The sequence below is a fragment of the Haemaphysalis longicornis genome, unplaced genomic scaffold (genome assembly GCF_048455015.1).
Source record: "Haemaphysalis longicornis isolate Haplotype H1 unplaced genomic scaffold, Haemaphysalis longicornis Haplotype H1 scaffold_2, whole genome shotgun sequence".
Lineage (NCBI taxonomy): Eukaryota > Metazoa > Arthropoda > Arachnida > Ixodida > Ixodidae > Haemaphysalis > Haemaphysalis longicornis.
The window spans coordinates 56,752,840-56,766,792 of NW_027526295.1; the positions used below are offsets into that span (position 1 = coordinate 56,752,840).

The 13,953-nt window shown below is 47.6% G+C and overlaps 1 protein-coding gene across 4 annotated transcripts in view; it reads right to left on the reverse strand.

Annotated features, from left to right (window-relative positions):
- Positions 1–9,988: 9,988 nt before the first annotated feature.
- Positions 9,989–13,953, reverse strand: part of LOC144168917 (uncharacterized) — a 39,511-nt gene continuing 35,546 nt past the window's right edge. For 3 of the 4 annotated variants that reach the window (XR_013322292.1, XM_077697914.1, XM_077697912.1), the window contains one exon: positions 9,989–10,479. The gene's annotated coding sequence lies outside the window, so the exon portion shown is untranslated. The other variant, XM_077697913.1, reaches the window with a different exon arrangement.

The window sequence follows — 13,953 nt, forward strand, 5'->3', positions numbered from 1 at the left end:
TCTTGTTTGGGGCGCTCAGTGAGACCATTGGTCTGTGCGTGGTACGATGCCGAATGGCGAAAATGTGAAGCAGCAGGGCGAAGTAGCTCCTCAGCAACATCAGCGGAGTATTGGCGCCCGCTGTGTCTAGAGATGAAGCGAGGTGGTCCATGGAGAAGCAGAATGCGCTTCAACAAAACGTTGGAGACCTCAGTGGCAGTGGCGGAAGTAACCGCCGCTGTCTCCGTGTAGCTGGACAGGTCGTCGATGCAGACAATAATCCATGGGTTACCATTCATCGATTGGGGAAACGGGCCAAAGAGATCGATACCGACTTTCTCAAACAGAGATTGCGGAGCTGTGATTAGTTGGAGTTGGCCAGGCGGAGCGGACGTAGGTCGCTTGTACCGCTGACTGAGGGCAACTTGCAACGTAGCGCTTCCTCACCCGACGCATCTTCGGCCAGTGCAAGCGTGTGCGTGTGCGGTGAAGCGTCCGAGCAAGTCCCATGTTTCCGGCAGTGGCGATATCTTGCATGGTGTGAAGAACTTAGGAGCGCAAACTTTGTGGAGCAACATGTAGTAGTCGCGAGCAGGTGGCCGAGTAGTTCTTGTAGAGCAAGCCATCACGCATGCAGAACTGGCTCTGCACTGGACAGTCACGCGAGGATTCGAACGGCGGTTAAAGGTTGTCCCGTCATTGTTTGCTCTTGAATGTATTGAGGTCAGGGAGCTCTGTCGGTTGTTACGGCGGAGAGATAGCCGTTCAGGTTATCCGACTCGTCATCTGTTGTCTCAATTGGTGGTCACGAAAGAGTTTGCGTCGCAAGGCTTGCGGCCGCTTTTGTAGGTTTCCGTAAAACCCGCCGCAGTGGCTAAGTTGCTAAGGTTACGCTGCTGAGCTCGAGGACGCGGGTTCGATTCCCGGCCGCGGAGGCCGCTTTTCGATGGAGGCGAAAAGCAAAAACGCCCGTGTGTACGAGATTTCGGCACACGTTAAAAATCCCCAGGTGGTCGAAATTAATACGGAGCCCTCCACTACGGCGCGCCTCATCGCCTGCGTTGCGTCGTAGCGTTAAACCCCACAACCAATCATGTTTCCATAACATCGTACTCTAGACGCCGCAAGGCCCACATGGCAAGCCGGCCGTAAGGAACGCGAAGGCTCACAAGCCAGCGCAGTGAGTGATGGTCCGTAACGATGCTGAAACTGTGGTCGTACAGGTAAGATCAAAAGCGTTGCGTGGCACTCTTGTTCCGTTATGGTGGACTTTCGTTCACCTTTGATCAACGAACGACTGGAATGAGCAATTAGGTGTTGGCGGCCATTGCCTCGTTGCGACCTCTAGTTCCAGCTCGTCAAGTTGCTGCGAATCCATAACCGGATGAACCAAAACTTGCCCGCTTGGAACGCCAACCTGGGGCAATATTGCTTGATCGCCTTCAGGGGCTTTCAGAGCGACATTTCTGACGGTTTCTTTCACTCCTAAGCCCGCACACATAACCGGTTGCCGGCGTGTACAGGTTGGGCAGGAGAGGCATGCACGCGAAGCTATGGTCTTTATGCCCTTACTGATGGAATATCCGTTGTACTGGTTGGTCTAAACATGGACGTTAAACCGCCCAATGCCACTTGTCCGGTGTCCTCTCTGTGGTCGAGTGGATTGGGTTGGTGTGTTACACAAACAAAAAGATGCCTACTACGCGGGAGTAAAACAGACAGCTTCATGTTTGGCCGCGAGACAGAAACTCGGGTCCTTCCAAGTTTCATTCAGCTAATTGCTAGACAGTATACTCAATCGCAAATTACGAACAAACCACTTTTCTTTCGTGCACTCAGTGGACTGCGCCCAGATTCACGGGTCATCCTTCTTGAAATAGTAATAGGCATTGTACCTTAACGCGCAAAAGTCGCTGTTTTGGTGCGCTGTTGACGAAGTTTAGCACGTTTTCTCATGCCGGTGGTTGATCGACCGATGACTCGGGTTTCTGCAGCCGCCCGCGGGTTCCAACCAGTATGTATTCGGAATTGGCCCGGCACCCCTATGGCATCCGTCAGAAGCGGTATCTGCTATTATAGCGAGCCACCAAGAGGTGGAGTCTGCAAGTGAATGCGGAGACAGAGGTCGTAAAAAAGTCCATTATGGGCTCACGACAGCGTTCGAACCGGGCAAGTGGCTCTTCAATTCACACCTACTCGGCAAGCTGAAATTTGATGTGGTCACGGCGGGGGCGGCGGCGGCTTTCGGTCATTTTTACACCCGTTCGCACTTCTGTGCTCTCTCGCCAATCATCTGATACCTATTTTGTTACCGCGGGAAAATTGACGGATTTTGAGGGGTTCAAGAAAACATTTTTTTTTCTGACAAAAAAATTGGTTAGGTACTAATTACAGGAACACAAAATTGAGTATATTTACGGGCCTTTTCAATAAAATCAATTTTGTAAATGTTTTTCTATGTAATTGTTGCCAAAAAAATATCCAAATCAAAAGTTTTGTCAAAATGTCGAAAAAATGATAAAAAAGGAGTTGTATAAAACAAGCCACAGGTATTAGAAAAAATTTGAATATACATTTTGTAGGGAAACATTAAAAAAACGAGCACTAGAAAAAAATTACACCATCTTTCCGTGGGGAACCGTGAGCAAGATGCGAAGCATCATAGAGGTTCCGTGTAGGTTCCATTGTGTTGCCGTTATGTTGTTTCATTTGTCTGAGCACGAATGGGAAAGTAGTGTCACGGCCCCTAGATCAACCTTGCGTGCGCTTGATCGAGGGCCGTGGTAGTGTGAACCCTCATGTAGAGAAAGAGAAATTTAGAGAAATGTAGAGACAGCGAAGAGACCGACACCGGCGTTACGTGATCGAACACCTCCTGGTTCTCGGCATTCTGTATTGCATGCTCACGCTCTTGCCCCGCTCTTGCCCCGCTTCGTCCTCTTTATTGTTTGAGCTGCAAGGCGCGTGGCGCTTCCTGCCACAGCTTCACCACGGGAAATGAAACCTCCTCCTCTAAAGTTTTCAGTTCGTCGTTTCCGTTGACGTTCAGCTTCACGTGCCTTGTTTGTATCAGTAGCTTCTTGACGTAGTTTGAACAAGTCAAGGGCATAAGGCGCGTTCGTAGCGCTTGCTCCTGTCTCGGTTTTGTAGCGCAGTGGGAAGAGCGCCACGTAGCTCCCGTTGCGGCCTGAGAGTCGGGGGATCGAAACCAGGCGCCGCTAACTATTTCTTTTTTATAGAGTAGGGGTAGAGGTGCGGACGGGTGGACGATGGACGACGGAGCCGAAAGCAAGAGATGCTTCGCATCTAAAAATTGGACGTGCGCGGAACAGTTTTTCAGATATAAACAAATATGTTAGCACGCATGGCGCTCGTGTCTTGCAGTGAAGCCAAGCCTCCAATTCAAAATATGCAATTTCGTGTGGTTCCATGCAAGAAATCTGGCGGTTTAACATTACCAGAGGCCCTAATTTGCCCCCACATAACCTAAAACGTGTTGTCAATGACTGACTTTGCATTTAAAGTCAGCACAATATTTGGCACAAGCACGCGATGCGGAGAAACATGCATGAAGTTGAAAACAAACTCTGTGGTTGATGCTTGTTGACGTTCACAGTCAGTCATCTCTGAAAGCATAAAGTTGAGCTTTATTATCATCTTGTGACTCGCAGTTGCAGCCTTGCTTGCCGGAATGAGGTGCGATGCGCTAGAATCGTGCCCTGCAAACTTTGGCGTCGTAGCTGTTGCGCTTCAAAAAAGATCAGCACAACGAGCCTCCTCCATTGCAGCGCCATCACACATTTTGAAATGAAACAGTACAAAAACTTATCGGAGACTCCGTCCGAATAGACAGTTCAACTAACCAGCAACACTCGACCCCCGGAGGAACCCTCGTATGGAAACTAAAGTGGAAGGCGAACAGATAGCAGTGTATAAGGCCGGTTTGAAGGGCTGTCATCGTCGGAACAGATATCTGGCGACTGGGTGTGATCTTTTGACTTGCATCTGAAGTTCTTATCGCAGAAATCGGGTTAGGGTTCAGTGAAATCAGGAGCAGCACGCTTTGTTCGAGGATCAGCCGCGGACTCTCCAGGCATCATGGCAGGTAGCCCTGAAGTTGGGTAACTGCGTAGTAGTATGGTCGCTAGAAAGATTTGCTAGTCTGCCGTCCGCTAGCCGCGAAGGGGGCTCCTCCGTGATTCATGAAGCGGCGGCGCTGCACGCAGTCGGAGCGCGGCCGCCCAGTGTCGGCGTGGGGAGCAGTGAAGCGGACGGCGCTTCACTGTGCTGCATTCGTATACGTATGGGCGCTTTCAGATGATTTTAACAGCGCATTTTCGTCCTTTTTTCGTTTCTGTCAAAAAAACAAAACAAAACAGATCAGCCAAGTAAATTGGTTCCTACGAATACGAAGAGTTTGTTACCGAAGCAGGAATTTATGCCAGCACGTTTTCGCGAATTAAGAACGATCGAGCCAAACCATGGAATCGTGTCGCTGCGGTCTTCCCGGGAAAAAGGTTTCTACGCAATCTTGGGGAGTCGTAAACAATGTCGGCACTGCATCTTTTGCTAACTGGGGCACATCACGCGGAATTTCGAATACGTTACCTAACAAAAAAGCGTTTCTGTGTATACCTCCGCCGTTCACTGGCGTGGGTATATAATTGTTGATTGTGGTGTTTAACGCCACGACGCAATGCAGGCGATGAGGCGCGCCGTAGTGGAGGGCTCCGTATTAATTTTGACACCTGGGGATCTTTAACGTGCGCCGAAATCTCGTACACACGGGCGTTTTTGCTTTTCAATAGGTCTCATTGCACGTCGACCGCTTCCTATCTGTTAAATGTAAATGCTGAATAAAAATATTACGAGTGTACGCACGCATACGACGTTTTTGGCCCATTCAATCAACAGGCAGAAACTGTGGTGCTAGGTTCAATTTTGCGCGCCTGTAATTTTTGTGAATTCAACGATTTGGAAAATTCGCTAACTTGACGGGTGTGCTAAACTTATTTTTACTAGAATCTGGCTGCCAAACAGTAGCCGCGCTTGTATTCTTCATTGCACAGGGCCTTTTTTTTGGTCGCCTGCATACTCGGAGTGAATCACGAGACGCACGTAGGGAAAGCAACGAGGGAGTATATTTGCGTTATGGACAATCATTGTATTTGCGGCTGTTTGAAATTAAAAAGATAAGTTCATAAGGCTTATTTATTCCAAAGACCATTTGCCTTGCTTTACCCCCCCGCCCCCTCCTCCCAAGGGGAAGTTGAAGGGCTCGGCCCGAAGTATTTAGGAACAGGGTTTTTTTTTTTTTTGGTAAAGGATTTCACTGCAGCTTTTTTTTCTCGAGTCAGCCAGGCCGGGTACATGGCGACCACCTTTAATACATGACGTTCGGAGATGACCCAGCAGTTTTCACAATTAGAACAAACACTGCGCCTGGCGCCACCGGGCTCTCCTAGAGCGGATCTCACTGTCTCAACATTGTGCGAAATAATGGTTCCAGCGACGGTAGCGAAACGGCTACCCTCGTTGCTGCGGTTTCATTCTTCTGTCTCACTTGCGAAGGTAAGCGGCCGCAAATAGGCTCCGTAGCCCGATTCGTGAGAAATTCGGGCCGAAAAATACAAGGTCCTATAGTACTTCTATCGCAGCTTCAATTGTGAACTGATGTACCTCGAGCGTTGGATTTCACCGCTCTAACTGGCCGTGAAATCCCCATGCGCGCCCGCTCTCCGCGTCAGCAGCACGCGTAACAGTGCGGCCGGCGGCCTATCTCGCTCCGGCCGCTCGGGCGCTCCGATTGCTCGCAGCGCCCTCTGCGCAGCGCTGTGCGTGCATCAGCGGCGCGTACAGGCCTCCCCATAAAGAAGGCGCGCGGACGGCAGACTAGCAAATATTTCTAGGGATCATAGCAGTTGCGGTAAAAATGAATTTCGCGATGCAGAAACAAAACCGAAACTGTTGTAAAGTCTTCGCGAATGGTCCGGGGGTATGTAGAACTACCGCACAACTTAGGACAACGTGCGCAAAGGCAATAGAACTGCCTAAAATCATAAAGTTGCTTTGCAAACAGGCACTGCTTGACATTTTCAGCCAATTTCTGGGATTATTACTGTCAGAGTGCAAACCTGACGATAGAAAATTGTTTGCTGGGTCATCATTCATTACCTGATAACAAAAAACCAAAACAAACGCTGATGCAGGATAATTACGAGCGGCACACATTATTCGTTGGTAGCAGTGACGCGCGCTGACCACGCCCCTTTTCCACAGTCAGGTAATTCAAACGCGTGTCAAAAATCACGTTTTTGTTGCAAAAATGAAAACAAAACTGATTTTAAAGGCCATTCTCTGATCTAACTCCAAACGGCTTTACTTGTTCGAGCAATGCCCGGAACGCTATGAAAAGGCGCTCCGGAAGTATCGTTCAAATTGAACAATTTTGAGTAGGCGCGGTAACGAAAGGGATGAGATAACGGCACTGCCCCCATTGCCATTTGATAGCGCAACTTGTGAAAGAGGCGTCGGTGGTGACGACGGGAATAGCAGTTGTGATAGAGCCATCGGCGGTGGCGAGGTGGAGCCCCGGAGGGGCACCGAGTAAATAGGCATCACGGGAATAAACACTGGAGGGCTTAGGCATATACTACTTCACAGTAAAACCGTCGTTAATCCTGGGACTTCATCTTCAAAGCATGTATAAGACTTAAAGGGATTTTGCAACCCTTAGAATGAACACTATCTCTTTCCTTCTGGCCTGGAAGCACTGTGAAAGCTACATCTATCGCTCGCCAGCACGTAGCGGCACTGAGTGATTTGCTGGTCGCATTACATACGCCTTCCGTTTCCGCTTTGATTTTGTGGCTGTCTTTCTAAATTGGTCATCGAATGCGTTTATTGCTTCATCTAATAGATAGCCGGTCAATAGCCGCTACACCACTCTAATGACGGCATTCGAGTAGTCGAAGAACTCCAAGACCAAAAAGAGAAAATTTTTTAGCAAGTTTCAAAGTTATTTGGTAGCCTAGAGGTGTAATATTTGACTGAGGTGCTGCGTGACTCCACAACGCAAGTACTGGAGGCGTTGAGAGACTGTATACGCTCTGAAAATTTAAATTTCGGAAAAAGTTGAAAACAGCGTTGCTGGGTGCCCTTAAGTGCCCGTGTTTCTTATAACGTTTAAGCCATCCGGCATAGTTGCCGGAAGATGTCCCTAAGGCTAAGGTAACTGTTAGATTACAGTGAGGAAGAAGAGTAGTTTCTCACCTATTAGCCATAAAGTGGTCATGACATTTTGTTTGCACGTTGTGTAAACGCGCGAATACGTTAAAAAAAACCAGTACTCAAGAAACCGTAGAAAGGAAGTGGTAATGAAAAGCACTAGCCATTTTCCTAACACTACGCTTACGTGGCAAAGCTTCGCAAATTGACTATTCCAACCTTTGTTTTTGTTTTAAAGACTACATGCTTCCTTCGGCTACTTCAACGCAGAAATTTTGGTCTGTCGGTCGAAAAGATAGTTTATAAAAAAACTAGTTACAGCTAGGACCCACTGTATTTAGCTACTACACGGGCCGACTGTGCACAGGATATACGCAATATGCCACAGAGGAAACAACGTGAACATCCCACAAGTTCACAAAAAAAGAAGGTCCACAGAACCGAGGGCTCTTTACATTAATGGCCGAAACACAAGGTCTAGACACCAGAGGTCACGCGTGGAAGTCAACATCAAAACCGCAACAGTTCACACCCATCAGTTCTACTTTGTACTTACGTCTATGTCCGTACAGAGAGGCATGCTCAGCCAGGGTGCCTAAACTGCGCCTTGCCCTCTGAACGTACAACTCTTTTCCCTAGGCCACAACCAAGTGTTACACCTTATTAATAAGGCACTATACATCATTCCACTGTGTGTGACTCGATTCAGCCACGCCGCTAAAGTGAAATTGAATTTGAACAATAGTCTTATATACCCACAGCCAAATCTAAACGTGTAAGTCCGGGGTCAGTGATCATAAGTGTCAACAAATTGTTGAATAAGAACAGGACATTATGCAAATGTAAGGGAGAAAATAAAGAGATAAGTGATATTTGCAGGGTCCCTTTATTAAAAAAATTCCCCCGCATTTCCCCGAGGGGGAGAATGTGAAAGTGCGAATGCACGGTTGTCGGCCCGCTTGCGGCGCTTGCGCTCGGCCCCCGCAGCCCACCGCCTCGCCGCCTTCTCTTCCATCTCTTCCATCGGGTTTGTAGTATCACGTGTACACCACGCAGTTATCAAGCCGCTATAACGCCGCTGAGTCGCCAACGCACGCCGCTGACGACGTAGTTTGAATGCGTTAAAGATATAAGGCGCGTCACTAACGCTGATATCACGTCGCGTCCGTGGCTTGGTCGGTAGAGCGTCGCGCTGCGGCCGCAAAGTCCGCGGATCGAAACCTGGCGCCGGATGCTGTTTCTTTATAGAGGAGCACTGCGGACGCCGACGCCGCCGCCGCCGCCGACGCCGGCGGTGGATGGTTTGGGGTCGCTTGCACTTAGAAATTACGGATGTTTGGTTTTGGCGATAGCAACTGAAATACTATATCAACCGCAGAAAACCGCCGCCTGCCGTTGCCCGCGCCACAGCTCCCGGCGGCATTTAAGAAATCAAACAGCAACTGCAACGAAATACTCCACTAGATAGGTTCCATGTTCCGTTTGAAACATAGAGTTTCTCACTAGCTTACCTAGAGTGGAATCTGGCGCTAGCGTCAACGTGATTCGCCGAAGGCGCTCTACGTCTCCGTGAGTGCCGCCATAGTGTGTAGTTCGGCCGGAAGTTCGGCGTGGCATGGCCGGCAATGACTTTGTGGCTACGCAAATTGAGTTTTTGTTTAAAAAATTGCTGCTAAAAGGGCCGCTGTTAACAAATTTTATTTTGTATAAAATGCTGCGTTGCAGTGGTTAAATTAGAAATTGAATTTGAAGGTTGGAAAGAAAAAATAAAACAGGAGTCCTGCATATGGCTCACGCCGCCAGATGCAGCGCGTCGTGCTGAATATTTTTTAAAAATTTTGAAATACTGCAAAATAGATGCCGTTTTCTTTATGTGTAATAATATTTACATGAAAATAAATGGCTGAGGATTGTCCTGAACTGTGTTTTCGCCTCCCTTCAAGACCACAATATTATCGTCTGCTACGCGCTTTGGCGGGCGAAGCAGATGCGACAGCTACAGATTCAGGAGTCATGTCGTCGCGTTGCGCATATTTGTTTTGCCCAATTAAATATACACCCGGAGGCGAAGTTTCTTACCACAAGTAAGTACTGAAGGACGCGCGCAATACATTTTGAAATAGCATGAATGCATTTAGTGGTAAATAAATCCTCGCTTGTTGACTCGCCATGTAATTGATTGCGCCTGCTTGAGGCAGTGTATGCTTCAGCTCGAAACACCAGCCACTAACGCAAGAATATACGTGAAGTGCTAATCACGGTTATTCTGGAAAACCTGTGATAGCTTGAACTCCAGGAAGGGGTTATGCTAGCAGTATGAAGCACCTTCAACTAATTTCAGTGTAGTGCAAGCCACAATGTCACCGTGAATGGTAGAAAAAATTGAGCCTTTACTTTGAAACCACGAAAAATGAATGCATGTCATCTATGCAATTCAAAGCCCTGAGGAAATGCACTACATTCCCCAGTCACTTGCAAAAAATAGCGGCAGCCTTTGTGTGACCTTATTTATCTGCATGCTCATATAGTTAATTTCCATGGCCAGGTTCCCACTAGGAAATGCTGAGCTCCTGCAGAAATGGCTCACAGCAATGGGGCAGCAGGGCTTCACCCCAAAACACCACCACATGCTCTGTTCAAGCCATTTCGAGCCATCGATGTTCTGGCCAGGTGGAGTGCGACGCCGACTGCGCGACAATGCCGTCCCTACCCTCTTTGAAGCTCCTGTTTTCAGGACAAAGGTAAGACAAGAGTGTGCACATATGTATTTTATTGAGGCATACACACGTGAACAACAATGATAACAAGAGGCAGTAGGGCTAAATGCAAAGTGATCCCTTTTTACCACGTAGGCAGCAACCAACTGCAGAGGAGTAACAAGCAGCACATCTCAAAGAAACGTACAGCTGATTTTTCAAATTCAAGTACATGGCCTTGGGCGTATGACAGATTGGATATGCAGAAAGTTCATTACATCACAGGCTGAGTTCAAAAACGAATCTGATAAGGCAGTACTTGAAGGAAAGGCCTGTAAACTTAAGGGCCACTGGTTAAAGCTTAAACACGGCAGGATTGTCAGGATGGAGGCCTCAGAGGTGCAGTGTTCGGGCTGCTTGCAGTGACGGGCAGGTCCACAACAATGAGTCTTTGTCGGCTTTCCCAGCAGAAGATTAAGAAAAGGTGCATGGTGACCACACCAGCAGCATACAGGGCCACTCCAACCGGAAGTCTTTGCAGCAAGGCCTTTTCCCAGCAACATGGTTCACAGCAGTTCTGAAATGTGAGATGAAATGTAGAGGAATGCAGTTTTAGGCCACAGCTTTACAGTCTTTAAGTGCCCTGTAAAATCTACAGCACATCCATGAAAATTTACCTTTGCCTATTTGTGCATAAAGTTAAGCGAGGTGAAATGAGCATTTTGCCATCACCATGTGGTTCATTAAAATATATGTTTCAAAATAGCGGCTCATTTGGAAATAGTATCGCAACTGAAAGCTTAGTTGTAGCAGCCAGCAGAAGAAAAGCCATCGAAGCAAGCACATAGTAGTAGTAGCGGGCTTGCCTTTGGTGAAACCTACACACGAGCTAATAGGTAGGTGGAGTAGCCTCAAACTTCCCATTGGCGTCACTCATGTCCAAATGAGGCCAATCTTTCAACAAAGAGCTTGACGCAGAATAACAAAAGTTCGACGTGTTTACAACAGGAGCACCTAGTAAGGAGCAAATAGCATAGTCACAAAAATTGTCATCATGTCTGAGCACAGAAATACTCATCCAGGGCTGCATGACCAGATAACAGGGCTAGCGTATAGCACCGACTTAACATGAGCCCGAAACGGCATGTGAAGCTGCGTTTTGCAGAAGAGGCACCCTTTGGAAATGGTTTTTTTTTTTTTCACTGGAGCTTTTACTTTGTTATAGAAACTTGACATCTACTATGTGCTGTCCAGTGCGCAAGTTCAGCCACCTAGAGTATGCTAACCCTGATACAGCTGCCTCTACCTGCACTGTAATTTCAAGTCACTTTGCATAGAGCAACTATTTCTCACAGCAAATCACCAGACTACAAGAATAAGTGGACTACACAAACCGTATTTCTCAAGTTTGCGGGAACAAAGTTTTTAAGGCGCAAGAAAAATGCACACACTAGAAAAAAACAAACAAGGCAAACGAAGCGCCACTTCCAACTAAGCTTTATTAAAGCAAAAGCCGCATTTATACATTATCCAAACGGGACCCCATCGATTTTGGTGCTTTTGGTCCACTTTTTTTATAAGAAATTTAGTCTCTCTCTCTCTCTCTCTTTTTTTTTATAAATAAAAGCGATCTCATAAAGGCAACTGCAGAGATGCGCTACGCTGAGGAACTATACGTCTAAGTGTGTGCTATGCCTCCGAAGCGTCGTACCAGGTCCGATATGCTGCCTAGTCTGGTATAGAACGTTGCCGGATACCATGGGAAGCTGTACCCGATAGGCTCAACCATACTAGGTGAGGCTCCCTGGGACACAGACAGCATTTCCTCGCCAGACAATGATTTGGCAACCCTGGTCAAGTACACTTGCTAAAAAAATCCTCCCAATGATTATACAGCCACACTATCAGCCTCCAGAAACCCGATAAGCGTGGCTGGAGATCTTTGGGAGAGGCCTTCATCCTGCAGTGGACCCAACCGGGCTTAACATACAGATAAACATAAAGATAAAGCCTCTCATGCAGAAAGGGCAACAGATGGTTTGCGTATGCACTCCTCGCGTGCTTTTTCAGTTAACAATGCTTCGATGACTTCTCTTTCAAGCTTATCACTTGCCATGCACAGAAATTTCGTTTGCTGCAACCTCGATATGCACTTGCATTGCTTACAATGGCCGGACTTGTGCCCTCCAGGTTTGTTTTTCACAGGACAATTGTGCTTATGCGCTATTTCGTTAAAACAGCGACTGGTCTGCTCAATGTACATTTTGTAGCAACTCACTAGGACCTCATACACAACATTCTCTGTGCACTCAGTGTACAGCGTCTCGTGCTTCTTTGTACATTGGGGGGTTTTCGTCTCTGGCACCATCGGGCAAATCTGTGACAACTTGCCAGGTGTGGTAAAAAGCCACATTCACACCATACTTGAAAGAGCAGACGCTGGGGCGAGTTGGTAATACATTGCATTGGCGGGAACCACAAATTAACATGAGGACAAGAGAAGAAGACAGCAACATAGACGAAACGAAGCGCTTCGTCTCGTATAGGTTGTTGTTTTCTTCTCTTGTCCTCGTGTTAATTTGCGGTTCCCGTCAATGCAATCACACCATACCTTTGGGCTACCATTTTTAGGCTATGTGACGCGAACGTTCTTCTATTCTATTTTTCGTTGTTCACCGTTTTTTCCCTTGGTGCTTCCCTTCATTTTTAGGCTATGTGACGCACGGTGCCAGTAGCGGATGATGTGAACGTTCTTCTTTTCCATTTTTCGTTGTTCACCCTGTTTTTTCCCTTGGTGCTTCCCTTCCTGCAAACGTGATTAGCAAAGGCCAGACGAAATGAAAGACGAAAACCCTGCCTGTTTAAGCCATTCAATGTGACACTCAAAACTAGATTGTACTTCGTGGGTACAGGATCTGTTCAACGCAGCCCTTAGGCAAGACATGGCCACTGCTTGTTTGATCAATTGTGAGCATGCAGCAGCCAAAGGGAGAAAACAAATTTTGCATCTGACAGGTATCGCGTACGAAAACTTCAGCGCATCAGATGCCCGTCTAAACAAGCCCCCAACTTTGCTCACAGTGCCTTATGCATTATCCGTTGTGACACCTTTAACAGTAACAAGAAAACCATCCACATCTCATAATTGTGTAGTCCCTTCCATCACCCACGGTTGAACATATAAATGTTGCTTTGCTTTAATAAATTTTAGTTAGAAGTGGCGCTTTGTTTGCCATGTTCGTTTTCTTGTAAAATGTGCGTTTTCCTTGCGTCTAAAACCTGTGATTGTGTTGAGCAAATTGGCGCAGAGCAAGCTGTTGCTATTCCAGTTTTCAAGCTTGCAAAAGCTGCTAAATCAAGCAAATCTGAAGATAAGCAGTCATGATACGCAGTTCAATCCAGAAACACATGTACCAATGCCATACACGGCCGCATGTCTACAAGATCAGATGATAAGCAAGATAACCTGGGGCCCAATTCTCTAAAACGACAGGCCGTGGCTTTGAAACGACGGGGCAGCGCCATGCAAATGCATGTGTTCTGGAGTTGGGGCCGTCGCTTTGAGGGGCGAATGAGTGGCGAGATGGCACTGCGGCGGACCGGCAGCAGGGCGCAAAGCGACACACGCTGGCCCCCATTGTTTTGCTTGGCACTTTGCGCCCTGCTAGCGGTCCGCCGCAGTGCCATCTCGTCGCTCATTCGGATCACCACCCCATCATAGTCGCATTTGGGCGTCAAAACAACTATGAGGTGACCCATCGCACTGCTCGCGTGGTAGACTGGGATCGTTTTGGAGAACACCGTAAAGGTGTCAATACCACCCTCGAAGCTGCAGAAGATGTACCAAGTTATGACAGCCTAGTGCAGGGCATTCTCGACGACGTCCAGAAATGTACTGAAACCATCCCTCTCAATTCGATGAGACCGGAAGCCAACTTACGGCTAACCCGTCTATGGAGGACGTGTATAAAATTACAAGAAGAATGCCCGACTTCGAATGAGGATACGAAATATTACAAGGCTAGCGGAGGACCATGCGAGCACATTACAA